Genomic DNA, 12396 nt, shown 5'->3' with positions numbered 1-12396 from the left:
CCGGATCCGCACTGGAATGCAGTGCTTCCTTGCCCATTCCTTGCACCCCACCTCCCCCACCATCTCAGTGGCACCTGGGGCCTCCAGGCCTCACCATAGCTCCCCAGGTTAGAGGGGCCACCAGAGTGGTGGCCCAGTTAGCAGAAGAGCACCCCCCTCCTGATTCTTGCAATGGCGAGGGCTCCCTCAGACACCCCAAGAAAGGAGAGACAGGCCTCTGTGCTGGGACAAGGCACTAGGCCTGGCCCAGCTGATCTGTGGCCATCACCAGGCCTGGCTGGCTGTTCCCGGAAATGTCATACACTATTTAACAGAGTGCAAGAGTCAGAAATAAATATTAATGCCTTGTAAAATTCATGGCCCTGATATTCCACTGTGAAACAACAACAGGGCAGATCTGAAACTTTCAGAACTTCTGTCCCCGAGAAGAGGGCAGTGCTCACCCCTCACACCCCAGACACTGTTGGTGAAACACCTAAGGCTTCACGTGGTACCCAGGGAGGCAAAGATGCCTCCAGAAAGGGGGAGTGTTTGTGGAGAGCTAAAGGGGGGCCCACTGGGAAGCAGAGGCAGAGAATAACAAAAATAATTATTTTTGTTGTTATTTTGGGGGATCACCTGGCATGGTCAGAACTCGCATCCTTCACCAACGTTATGGTCCTCACAGCCAACTATGAGCCACACTGTGAACCTCTTTATTGTAGCCGAGAACCCTAAAACACAGAGCTCTCAAGCAAGCTGCCTGAGGTCACACAGTGAACTTGGGAAGGGGCTGGCAATGGGAGAGAGAAAGGAGACCTCTTGATGCCCCCAGACCTGCTCCTAGGAAACCCACAGTGCCCTGTATCCATGGCAGCTCACTGCATAGCAGCTGAAAGTGAAACAGCCAAAGCCAAGCATGGGTCCGATGCCCAGGCCTATCTGCACAGCACTGAACTAAAATTCATACAACCCACACCAAGGATGTTAGTGCCCTGCTGTGGTGGATAGACCTTAAGGTGACCCCAGTGAGTCCCAGCTCCTGGTGTCCATGCCTTTGTGTGACTACCCACCCTTCACTGTGACTTGCTTCCAACCAACAGAATATTATGAAGGTGTTGCGTGTCGCTCCTTTGATTAGGTTATATCACAGAAGACTCTGTCTCAGCCATCTAGAGCAGGAGAGGCTTTTCTGGTTTGATGAAGCAGGCCGCTGTGTTGAGGAAGCCCACCTGGCAGGGAGCTGTGGGCCGCCTCTGGGAGCTGCAAAGGTCCCCCTTTGAGGGTGAAGTCCTCTGAAAGCCAGAGTCTCTATCACATGGCTGCAACGGAATGACTTCTGCCAAAAACTTGAATGAGTTTGGAAGTAGATTCTTCTCCAGTTGAGCCACCAGATGAGAACACATCCTGATCAACACCTTGACTGGGTAGAGGACTCAGCCAAGCCGTGTCTGGACTCCTGACCCACAGAAACTAGGGGATCATAAATGGTGCCATTTAAGTTATGAAATGTATGGCAATTTTTTAAGCAGCGATAGGCAACTGATAACACCCAGCCAAGCAACCCACTCCAGTATTCTTGCTTGGAGAATTCCATGGACAGAGGATCCTGGCAGGCTACAGTCTATAGGGTCACAAAAATGTTGGGCATGATTGGAACAATTTAGCACAGGATACCCAGCCGTATCCCCCAGCCCACCATGAAGTCCTAGCATCAGCTCTCTCATGGATGGCTCCTAAATGCAGCAGTGGCTTCCTAACTTCGCTCAGAGGCCTGCTGGGCCAGGCATGGGGCTGGCTGGCAGCCTGGCTGTCAGTGCTCCCAGGAGCAATCCTTACTTATGAAGAGTGGGAATGGGAGGGTAGACATCCAGCTTCACCAGTCCTGGATGGTACAACTCAGAGGCACATTCCACACCTCCTCTCAGAGGGTCCCCAGTGACCCCAGGGGGCACAGCTGCAGCCAGCTCCTTTGTTGCTGTTCAGTCACCGAGTCATGTCTGATTCTTTGTGACCCCATGGCCTGCAGTACGCCAGGCCTCCTTGTCCCTCAACATCTCCCAAAGTTTGCCCAAGTTCATGTCCACTGCATGGGAGATGCCATCCAGCCATCTCATCCTCTGATGTCCTCTTCTCCTGCCCTCAATCTTTCCCAGCGTCAAGGACTTTTCTAATGAGTCGGCATCAGACAATCAAAATCTGGGGTTTAAGCTTCAGCATCAATCCTTCCAATGAGTATTCAGGGTTGATTTTCCTTAAGATAGACTGGTTTGATCTCCTTGTTGTCCAAGGAACTCTCAGGAGTCTTTTCCAGCACCACAGTTCAAAGGCATCAGTTCCACAGTTTGAAGGCATCTGCTCATTAGGGCACCTTTTATCAGCTTACCCTGTTCCCCGCCTCATTTGTCCCTCAACTCTGCTTCCCAAGAAAATATTCTTCAAACAGTTTTTCAGCTCCCCATTCCCTTTTCTCTCCTGGGACTCCAAAGACATGAATTTAGACCTATTGTTGTCTCACAGGTCCCTGAGACTTGGTTATTTTTCCTCCAGTATTCTTTATTGTTTAGGTTGGAGAATGTCTACGGATCCATCTTCAAGTTCACTTTCTTCCTCTGTCATCTCCATTCTGCTGTTCAATCCATCCAGTGAGCCCTTTACTTCGGTTTTTGTATTTTTCAGTCCTAACATTTCCATCTGGTTGTTTCATAGTGTCTTCTGTCTCCTTGTTGATGCACTCTATTGGGTTAGGCAAAAAGTTTGTTCGGATTTTTCTTTAAGAATGTATGGGAAAAAAGCAAACAAAAAAGACAAACCTCGAACGAACTTTTTGGCCAACCCAGTATTTTCATATTTGCTTTTAGGGAATCCTTAACAGAGACACCAATGTTGCCAAGTCAGTGGCTCCCCGAGCCAAGCAGAAAACACAAGTCAGGGGAAAGGCCTTGGGAGGCTGCTGTGACATGGGAGTTCTAACACAGAGTGACTGGCCTGGGTCTTCTGAAAGTCCCATGTGATTCTGGAAGTTGAGATGTTTGAGGGAAACTGTCCAACTGATGAATGTTGTCTCAAACAAGTTTTCAAACACAGTGTCAGTCAGATAAGACACATGTGCAGGCTGAATTCAGCCCATGGTGGTTAATTTGAGAACTCTTGCTTCAACCTTGATTAGGGTCAAGTGAATCATTTTCAATGATTCATTCAAAAAATATTTACTAAGCTGAAGTAGCCAGGGACACTTTCTCTGAAAAGATGACATTGAGCCTGAATAACAAAAAACTGAGCAAGTAGGGGTTTGGAGGAAGGGCATGTTAGTTTCCTATAGCTGCTGTGACAAATTACCATAAGCTTAATGCCTTAAATCACTGCAGATGGTGACTGCAGCCATGAAATTAAAAGACGCTTGCTTCTTGGAAGGAAAGTTATGACCAACCTAGACAGCCTATTAAAAAGCAGAGACATTACTTTGCCAACAAAGGTCTGTCTAGTCAGGGCTATGGTTTTTCCAGTAGTCATGTATGGATGTGAGAGTTGGGCTATAAAGAATGCTGAGTGCCAAAGAATTGATGCTTTTGAACTGTGGTGTTGGAGAAGACTCTTGAGAGTCCCTTGGACTGCAAGGAGATCCAACCAGTCCATCCTAAAGGAGATCAGTCCTGGGTGCTCATTTGGAAGGACTGATGTTGAAGCTGAAACTCCAATATTTTGGCCACCTGATGCGAAGAGCTGACTCATTTGAAAAGACCCTGATGCTGGGAAAGATTGAGGGCAGCAGGAGAAGGGGACGACAGAGGATGAGATGGTTGGATGGCATCACCGACTCAATGGACATGGGTTTGGGTGGACTCCGGGAGTTGGTGATGGACAGGGAGGCCTGGTGTGCTGTGGTCCATGGGATGGCAAAGAGTTGGACACAACAGAGCGACTGAACTGAACTGAAGGCCTTAAAGCAATACACATTTTTAATCCTGTAGTTCTGAAGGTCAGAAGTCCAAAATGGGTCTTACTTGGCTAAAATCAAGGTGTCAGCAACTGGGTTCTTCTGGAGTCTTGAGGGGGAGAATTCATTTCCTTACATCCTCCATCTTGCCTATGCCTCCAACTTCGAAGCCAGCAACATTGTATTTTTTTAATATTTATTTATTTTTATTTATTTGACTGCACCACCAGATCTTAGCTGAAGCATATGGGATCTAGTTTCCTGAGCAGAGATTGAACCTGGGCTCCCTGCATTGGAAGGTCAGAGTCTTAGCCACTGGACCACCAGGGAAGACCCACCACATTATATTTTCACTGACTCTCTGACTCTCTCTCTCTCTGACTCTCCTGCTTCCCTCTTTTTTATTTATTTATTTATTTTATTTTTGGCTGGTCTTTTTTGCTGCTAGCAGGCTTTCTCCAGCTGCAGTGAGCACAGTCTACTCTCTAGTCACAGTACACAGGCTTCTCATTGCTGTGGCTTCTTTTGTTGCAAAGCACAGGCTCTAGGGTGCGCAGGTTCAATGGCTGCAGGGTGCAGGCTGAGTTGCCCCAAGGCATGTGGAGTCTTCCCAGAGCAGGGATCAAAACTGTGTCCCCTGCATTGGAAAGTGGATTCTTAACCGCTGGACCTCCAGGGAAGTCCTCCTGCTTCTCTCTTAGAAGAACTCCATGATTACATTGGGCCCATCCAATAATCCAAAATTCTCTCCCCATCTCAAGATCAAGTTGGTCACACCTGCAAAGTCCCTTCCAGTGTGTTAGCAACATATTCCTAGGTTCTGGGGGTTAGCAGCGACCCTCTTTGGGGCAACACTATTTAGCCTACTACCATAAGCAGTTCTAAGCAGAGGAAGCATTCAAAAGGGCTCTGGGTGAATGTCCGTGCTGGATGGAGCTGATGAGAGCAGGACGGACACCAGGCAGGTAGCCAGGGGCCAGATCATGTAGGGCTTGTGGGCCAGGATTTACTTTATTTGTAGTGAGATGTCCATAGCATCACAAAGAGTCGGACACGACTGAGCGACTTTCACTCACTGTAGTGAGATGGGAGCCATGGGAGGCTGCTGAGTAGTTGTAGGGACGTGATCTGATGTCCATTGAAGAAGATAATACTGGCAGGTGGAGCTCCTTGCAGGTAGGGGAGGGGCAACCCTTAGATTGGAGCACAGAGGAGTGACCACTCTCCACGTAGCCCACTGGACAATGAGAATCTTTCATCACCTAGCAGGAAAAATACCACTTCTTCCCACACCTCCAAGTGCAGTGTAAGACACAACATGCCCAATATTCCACTTTTAGCTATCCTCTTTCTACCTTTTCCTATTTCAATTTTTTAAAGACAAGTTTTAGAGCAGTTTTAGGTTCACAGCAAAGTAGCAGAAAGTACAGAGATGTCCCATAGATACCCCTGCCCCACACATGCATGGCCTCCCCCGTTTAAGCATCTCGCACCAGTGGGGTTCATCTGTTACAACTGATGAACCTACACTGATACATCATAATCATCCCAGGTCCACAGTTTACATAATGATGATTCAGTGTTCTCGACTTTGGTCATTTTGATAGGCATGTACTGGTTTCTATTTTTCACGGGAGGAAACTGAGGGCCAGAGAGGTGAATTCACTTGCCCATGGAAAGTTAGTGGATCAGTTGCAGCTGCGAAACAAAATACTCCCAAATCAGAGATTTAAAATAGTAAGCATTCATTATTGCTTACAAGTCTGCAAACCAATTGTGCAGTTCTGGTCTCTGCTGGGATCGATTGTTCGTGACTCTCTGATCAGCAGTGGGCTAGGGTTGGCTCTACTGATTTTGGCTGAACTCTCTCACATGTTTAGGCTGGACCAGGTGCCATTGGCTGGAACAGCTGGGCTCCCCTCCATGTGATCTCCCATTCTCTAGAAGACCAACCCAGGCTTGTCCACAAGGTGGAGGCAGGAGTCCAAGAAAGTGACTAGTAGCTGCAAGCCCTCTTGAGATCCAGGCTCAGAACTAGCACATGATCAGGACTGGGACAGAGTGGCTTTTGTTTGCCATGCAACCTGAAGGTCAGGTTTGCGGAAGACCCCTGGACAAGGTATCAGTTATCTACTGCCGCATAATACCATCCAAGAGATTTCTCTGGTGGTCCAGTGGTTAAGAATCCTCCTTCCAATGCAGGGAACACAGGTTTGATCCCTAGTTGGGGAACTGCTATCCCACATGCTGGGGGCAAATAAGTCCAAACACCGCAATGAAAATCTCACATGCTGCAACTAGGATTACAACGCAGTCAAAAATATATAAATAAATGAAAAAAAATTTTTTTAAAGAAGAGAAACCACCCAAAACTCAGTAGCTTAATACAACAATTGCTTCTTTCTCTCTCCAATCTGTAGGTTGCCACTATAGGCTGGGCTCACATGGGTGGTTCTTCAGGTCTTAGCTGGACTCATTCATGTATCTGTGGTCATCTCTCGGAGGCTAGATGGCTCTGCTTCTGGGGGACAAAAGATACTTGGCTGGGGAACTTCCAATCTCTTATCCACTCATAGGTGAGCCTGGATTGTTCACAAGGTCATGGCAAGAGTCCAAGAGAGCAAACAGGAGCTGGAAGCCTAACCTTAGAACTAGTTTAGCATTACTCTCACCATGTTCTGTTGGCCAAAACAAGTTACAAGGTCAGTCCAGATTCAAGGGGTAGGGGAATAGACTACATTTTTTGATGATAACAAAGTCATATTGTAAGAATGTGTACATAAAGGAGTGAAGTATTACAATCATTATGTAATCACTCTACCAAGGACAGTAAGTAATATAGCTGGGATTCTAATCTGGAATGCACACTGCTTCCACATAGCTTTCTCTTCTCAAGATGTATCACTTCTGTCCTCTCTTCAGCTTCCATACATCCTCTAATATCTTCCCTATCTGTTATTTGAACCCTCCAATAACTTTCTGTCTTAGAACAGATTTAGCCGTAAGTAACAGAAATCCAAGCAAAGTTGTTTAAGCTAAGAAGGAATTTATTGGTTCTATGTGAAGGAGAGATAAGAAAGCCTTCCTCAGCAATCAATGCAAAGAAATAGAGGAAAACAAACAAAAAAAAAAAGAAATAGAGGAAAACAAAAAAAAAAAAGAAAGAAAGAAATAGAGGAAAACAACAGAATGGGAAAGACTAGAGATCTCTTCAAGAAAATTAGAGATACCAAGGGAACATTTCATGCAAAGATGGGTTCGATAAAGGACAGAAATGGTATGGACCTAACAGAAGCAGAAGATATTAAGAAGAGGTGGCAAGAATACACAGAAGAACTGTACAAAAAAGATCTTCACGACCCAGATAATCATGATGGTGTGGTCACTCACCTAGAGCCAGACATCCTGGAATGTGAAGTCAGGTGGGCCTTAGAAAGCATCACTATGAACAAAGCTAGTGGAGGTGATAGAATTCCAGTTGAGCTATTTCAAATCCTGAAAGATGATGCTGTGAAAGTGCTGCACTCAATATGCCAGCAAATTTGGAAAACTCAGCAGTGGCCACAGAACTGGAAAAGGTCAGTTTTCATTCCAACCCCAAAGAAAGGCAATCCCAAAGAATGTTCAAACTACCGCACAATTGCACTCATCTCACACACTAGTAAAGAAATGCTCAAAATTCTCCAAGCCAGGCTTCAACAGTACATGAACCATGAACTTGCAGATGTTCAAGGTGGACTTAGAAAAGGCAGAGGAACCAGAGATCTAATTGCCAACATTCGCTGGATCATCGAAAAAGCAAGAGGGTTCCAGAAAAACATCTATTTCTGCTTTATTGACTATGCCAAAGCCTTTGACAGTATGGATCACAACAAACTGTGGAAAATTCTGAAAGAGATGGGAATACCAGACCACCTGACCTGCCTCTTGAGAAACCTGTATGCAGGTCAGGAAGCAACAGTTAGAACTAGACATGGAACAACAGACTGGTTCCAAATAGGAAAAGGAGTACATCAAGGTTGTATATTATCACCCTGCTTATTTAACTTATATGCAGAGTACATCATGAGAAACACTGGGCTGGATGAAGCACAAGCTGAAATCAAGATTGCCAGGAGAAATATCAATAACCTCAGATATGCAGATGACACCACCCTTATGGCAGAAAGTGAAGAGGAACTAAAGAGCCTCTTGATGAAAGTGAAAGGGGAGAGTGAAAAAGTTGGCTTAAAGCTTAACATTCAGAAAACTAAGATCATAGCATCCGGTCCCATCACCTCATGGGAAATAGATGGGGAGACAGTGGAAACAGTGTCAGACTTTATTTTGGGGGGCTCCAAAATCACTGCAGATGGTGATTGCAGCCATGAAATTAAAGACGCCTGCTTCTTGGAAGGAAAGTTATGACCAACCTAGACAGCATATTAAAAAGCAGAGACATTACTTTGCCAACAAAGGTCTGTCTAGTTAAAGCTATGGTTTTTCCAGTAGTCATGTATGGATGTGAAAGTTGGACTATAAAGAAAGCTGAGCACAGAAGAATTGGTGCTTTTGAACTGTGGTGTTGGAGAAGACTCTTGAGAGTCCCTTGGACTGCAAGGAGATCCAACCGGTCCATCCTAAAGGAGATCAGTCCTGGGTGTTCATTGGAAGGACTGATGCTGAAGCTGAAACTCCAATACTTTGGCCACCTGATGCGAAGAGCTGACTCATTTGAAAAGACCCTGATGTTGGGAAAGATTGAGGGCAGGAGCAGAAGGGGACGACAGAGGATGAGATGGTTAGATGGCATCACCGACTCAATGGACATGAGTTTGGGTAAACTCTGGGAGTTGGTGATGGACAGGAAGGCTTGGCGTGCTGTGGTTCATGGGGTCACAAAGAGTAGGACATGACTGAGCGACTGAACTGAACTGACCTGAACTGGAATCAAGAAGTCAGGGGCAGGTCTTGCTTCAGGTACAGTTAGATCCAAGTGCTCCAAAAATGTTCTCCAGTATCATCTTCCTTCATCTCTCTACTCCACCTTTTTTCTGTGTTGCCTTAATCCTCAAGCAATGCTTCCTTAGAAGAGATGAGGGCTGTTCCAGGATCATATCACAGCAGCTTAGCAACCTCGATGGAGAGAGAGCAGACCTCCAGTAACAACGGCAACAATGGCGCACCCACTGTGTGCCAGACATCATTCTAAGAACTTGGCAAGTTTAATTTATCACTCCTCACAACATCTAGAAGGCATAATCATCATCCCCATTTTACAGATGAGGGAACTGAGGAACAGAGAGATTAAGACCCATATCTAAGGGTATATGGGGAGCTTCCGTGTTGGCTCAGCGGTAAAGAATCCGCCCACCAATGCAGGAGACAAGGGTTCGATCCCTGATCTGGGAAGATTCCACATGTGGTGGAGGAACTAAACTTGTGCACCACAAGTATTGAGCCTGTGCTCTAGAACCCTGGAGCCACAACTACTGAGCCTGTGTGTCCCCGAGCCTGGGCTCTGCAATAAAAGAAGCCACTGCAATGAGAAGCCCACATACTGAGACTAGAGTAGTCCCCATTTGCTACAAATAGAGAAAAACCAAGCAGCAACAAAGACCCAGCACTGCCTAAAATAAATAAATAAATAATGTTAAAGGTAATAGGTAATAAATGCTGGGGCTGGGAGTTGAACCCAACCAGGTTGGTGCCAGAGATTTTGCTCTTAATTACTTACCAAACCTGGTGGGAAAAAAAGTGAAAGTGTTAGTCACTCAGTCGTGTCTGACTCTTGTGACCCCATGGACGATAACCCTCTAGGCTCCTCTTCCATGGGATTCTCCAGGCAAGAACACTGGAATCGGTTGTCATTTCTTACTCCAGGGGATCTTCCCGACCCAGGAATTGAACCCAAGTCTCCTGCTTTGCAGGCAGATTCTTTACCAATTGAGTTAGTCTGGTGGGAAAGTAGTAATAATAGCCAACCCTATTCACAGCAGATACTCTGACGCTAGGGCTTCCCAGGTGGCGCTAGTGGTGAAGAACCTGCCTGCCAATGCAGGTAGACATAAGAGATGTGGGTTCGATCCCTGGTTGGGAAGATTCCCTGGAGGAGGGCACAGCAACCCACTCCAGTATTCGTGCCTGGAGAATCCCTTTGACAAGAGGAGCCTGACGGGCTACAGTCCATGGAGTTGCATAGAGTTGGACATGACTGAAGTGACTTAGCACACATGCACTCTGACACTATCTGGAACATCAGAATATGATAATAATAATAATATCCATTTAACCCTTCCAGCAACCATATGGAGTAGGCACTGTTATTATCTCCATCTTACAGATGGGGAAATTGAGGCAATGAGAAGATAGGCAATGAGTGTTAGGTCATATGTGGGGCAAAATGAGACTTGAATCTAGAGACTGGGGTTCAGAATCTGTTGCTGCCTTTAGGGTCCCACTCCAGAGCGAGGGGAGAGCTCAGCCTTTGAGAAGTCAATGCAGTGAAATGGAGGGAGGCCCCAGGACAGCCCAGCTGTCACCAGCCGCGCCCGCCCCTCCCTCCCCTCCCCTCCACCCGCCGCCTGGCACAGCCTTCCCAGAACCCATTTGTGAACAGACTGACCTCATGCAGGCTGGGGCTGGATGGCTGAGTCCAGACAAACAGGCAGTGGCCCGGAGAGGCCGTGTGAGCTGGTGCCAAGGCGGGCATGGGGTGGGAGGGATAACACCTGGTGTCACAGGGCAGCTGGGGGTTGGAGCCCGTGTCTTGGACACCCGCTAGACCTCTGCAAAACAGCCCTTGCCCACCAACTGCCCAGAGAGGGAGGCTGGGCAGGCTGCCAAGTCACATTTAATGCATCGATGAGAAACTGAGAGGTGACTATTTATAATCTTTCAATTTGCCTGCCAACTGAGAACTGGGTAAGTGTAGTAACATCCCACAAGCAGAATGCAGATGAGCCCACCCACCCATTAACACAGACAGCTAGCGTGCCTTGCCACATGGGCTCATCCGTTCTCATAACCACCTGGGGAAACCGAGGCACTCTCATTCCTCATAGCTGGGACGTGGCAAGGCTGGGAATAGAATCCAGGAGGACTCAGCCCACCCAGCAAATCACCTGGGCTGCCTGGTCAAGACCCTGCCAACAGTTCCTTTGAGGACAAAAGTCTTTTCTCAGTTTTTCATGTGAATCTTTGAAACATTTTACCACCTCCTACTGTCATCTTTCCGCACCCACCCCTTCCTCCCCACACTCTTCCTTTCTCTTTGATATTAAAATGTTTTCCTCTTTCTTGTTTGTGTCTTTTTATTAAGGCAATCATCATAACACAAGAGGGAACATTAGAGATCAGTTCCCTCATCTGTAAAATGGGGATGATGATTATGCCTTCTAGATGTTGTGAGGAGTGATAAATTAAACTTGCCAAGTTCTTAGAATGATGTCTGGCACACAGTGGGTGCGCCATTGTTGCCGTTGTTACTGGAGGTCTGCTCTCTCTCCATCGAGGTTGCTAAGCTGCTGTGATATGATCCTGGAACAGCCCTCATCTCTTCTAAGGAAGCATTGCTTGAGGATTAAGGCAACACAGAAAAAAGGTGGAGTAGAGAGATGAAGGAAGATGATACTGGAGAACATTTTTGGAGCACTTGGATCTAACTGTACCTGAAGCAAGACCTGCCCCTGACTTCTTGATTCCAGTTCAGGTCAGTTCAGTTCAGTCGCTCAGTCATGTCCTACTCCCTCCACAAATGGAGACTCACCCAACCTCAGCCGACTCTCTAATAAATGCTATTCGTAGCCCCAAGGCTTATATCAGAGTAATCCATCCACATTGATTAGAATGCCAAGGTGGCTCCCCCAGGCTATGTCTCCTGATGCATTTAGAATCTGCCACCCTCCTTGGGCTTTCCAGGTGGTGCTAGTGGTAAAGAATCTGCTTGTAATGCAGGAGATACAAGAGCTATGAGTTCGATCCCTAGGTCAGGAAGATCCCCTGGAGAAGGAAATGGCAACCAACTCCAGTATTCTCTCCTGGGAAATCCCATGGATACAGGAGCCTGGCGGGCTACAGTCCATGGGGTCACGAAGAGTCAGACGAGACAGAGCGACCAACACAACACACATACACCTTCCTGCCACTGATGTTCTCAGCACCCTGCCCAGACAATGATCTGGTCACTGTGGTTGAAATTCAAGCAAGAGCACCAGAAATGAATCAAGAAAGTGTCCACCTTTGGAGAAATCTGATGTTTGGTTTACTCTTAACTCTGTAGTGATCCTTTGTGGCAAGAGGTTCACAGAGGAGTCCCCAGTGTGATGACTTTTTGAGGGACAGGTGTTGCTGCTCTGTGCTTCAGTTTCCCCCTTGTTGTTGGAAGGATCAAATGAACTGATGCATGTGTAGTGCCTAGAACAGTGTCTGGCCCAACACACCTTTCATCAGTGTTTGTTCTGGTAGCTGATGCTGGTGTCATTCAATTCTGGCTTTAGAGA

The sequence above is a fragment of the Dama dama genome, chromosome 4 (assembly GCF_033118175.1).
Source record: "Dama dama isolate Ldn47 chromosome 4, ASM3311817v1, whole genome shotgun sequence".
Classification (NCBI taxonomy): Eukaryota; Metazoa; Chordata; class Mammalia; order Artiodactyla; family Cervidae; genus Dama; species Dama dama.
This window is presented reverse-complemented; position numbering follows the sequence as displayed.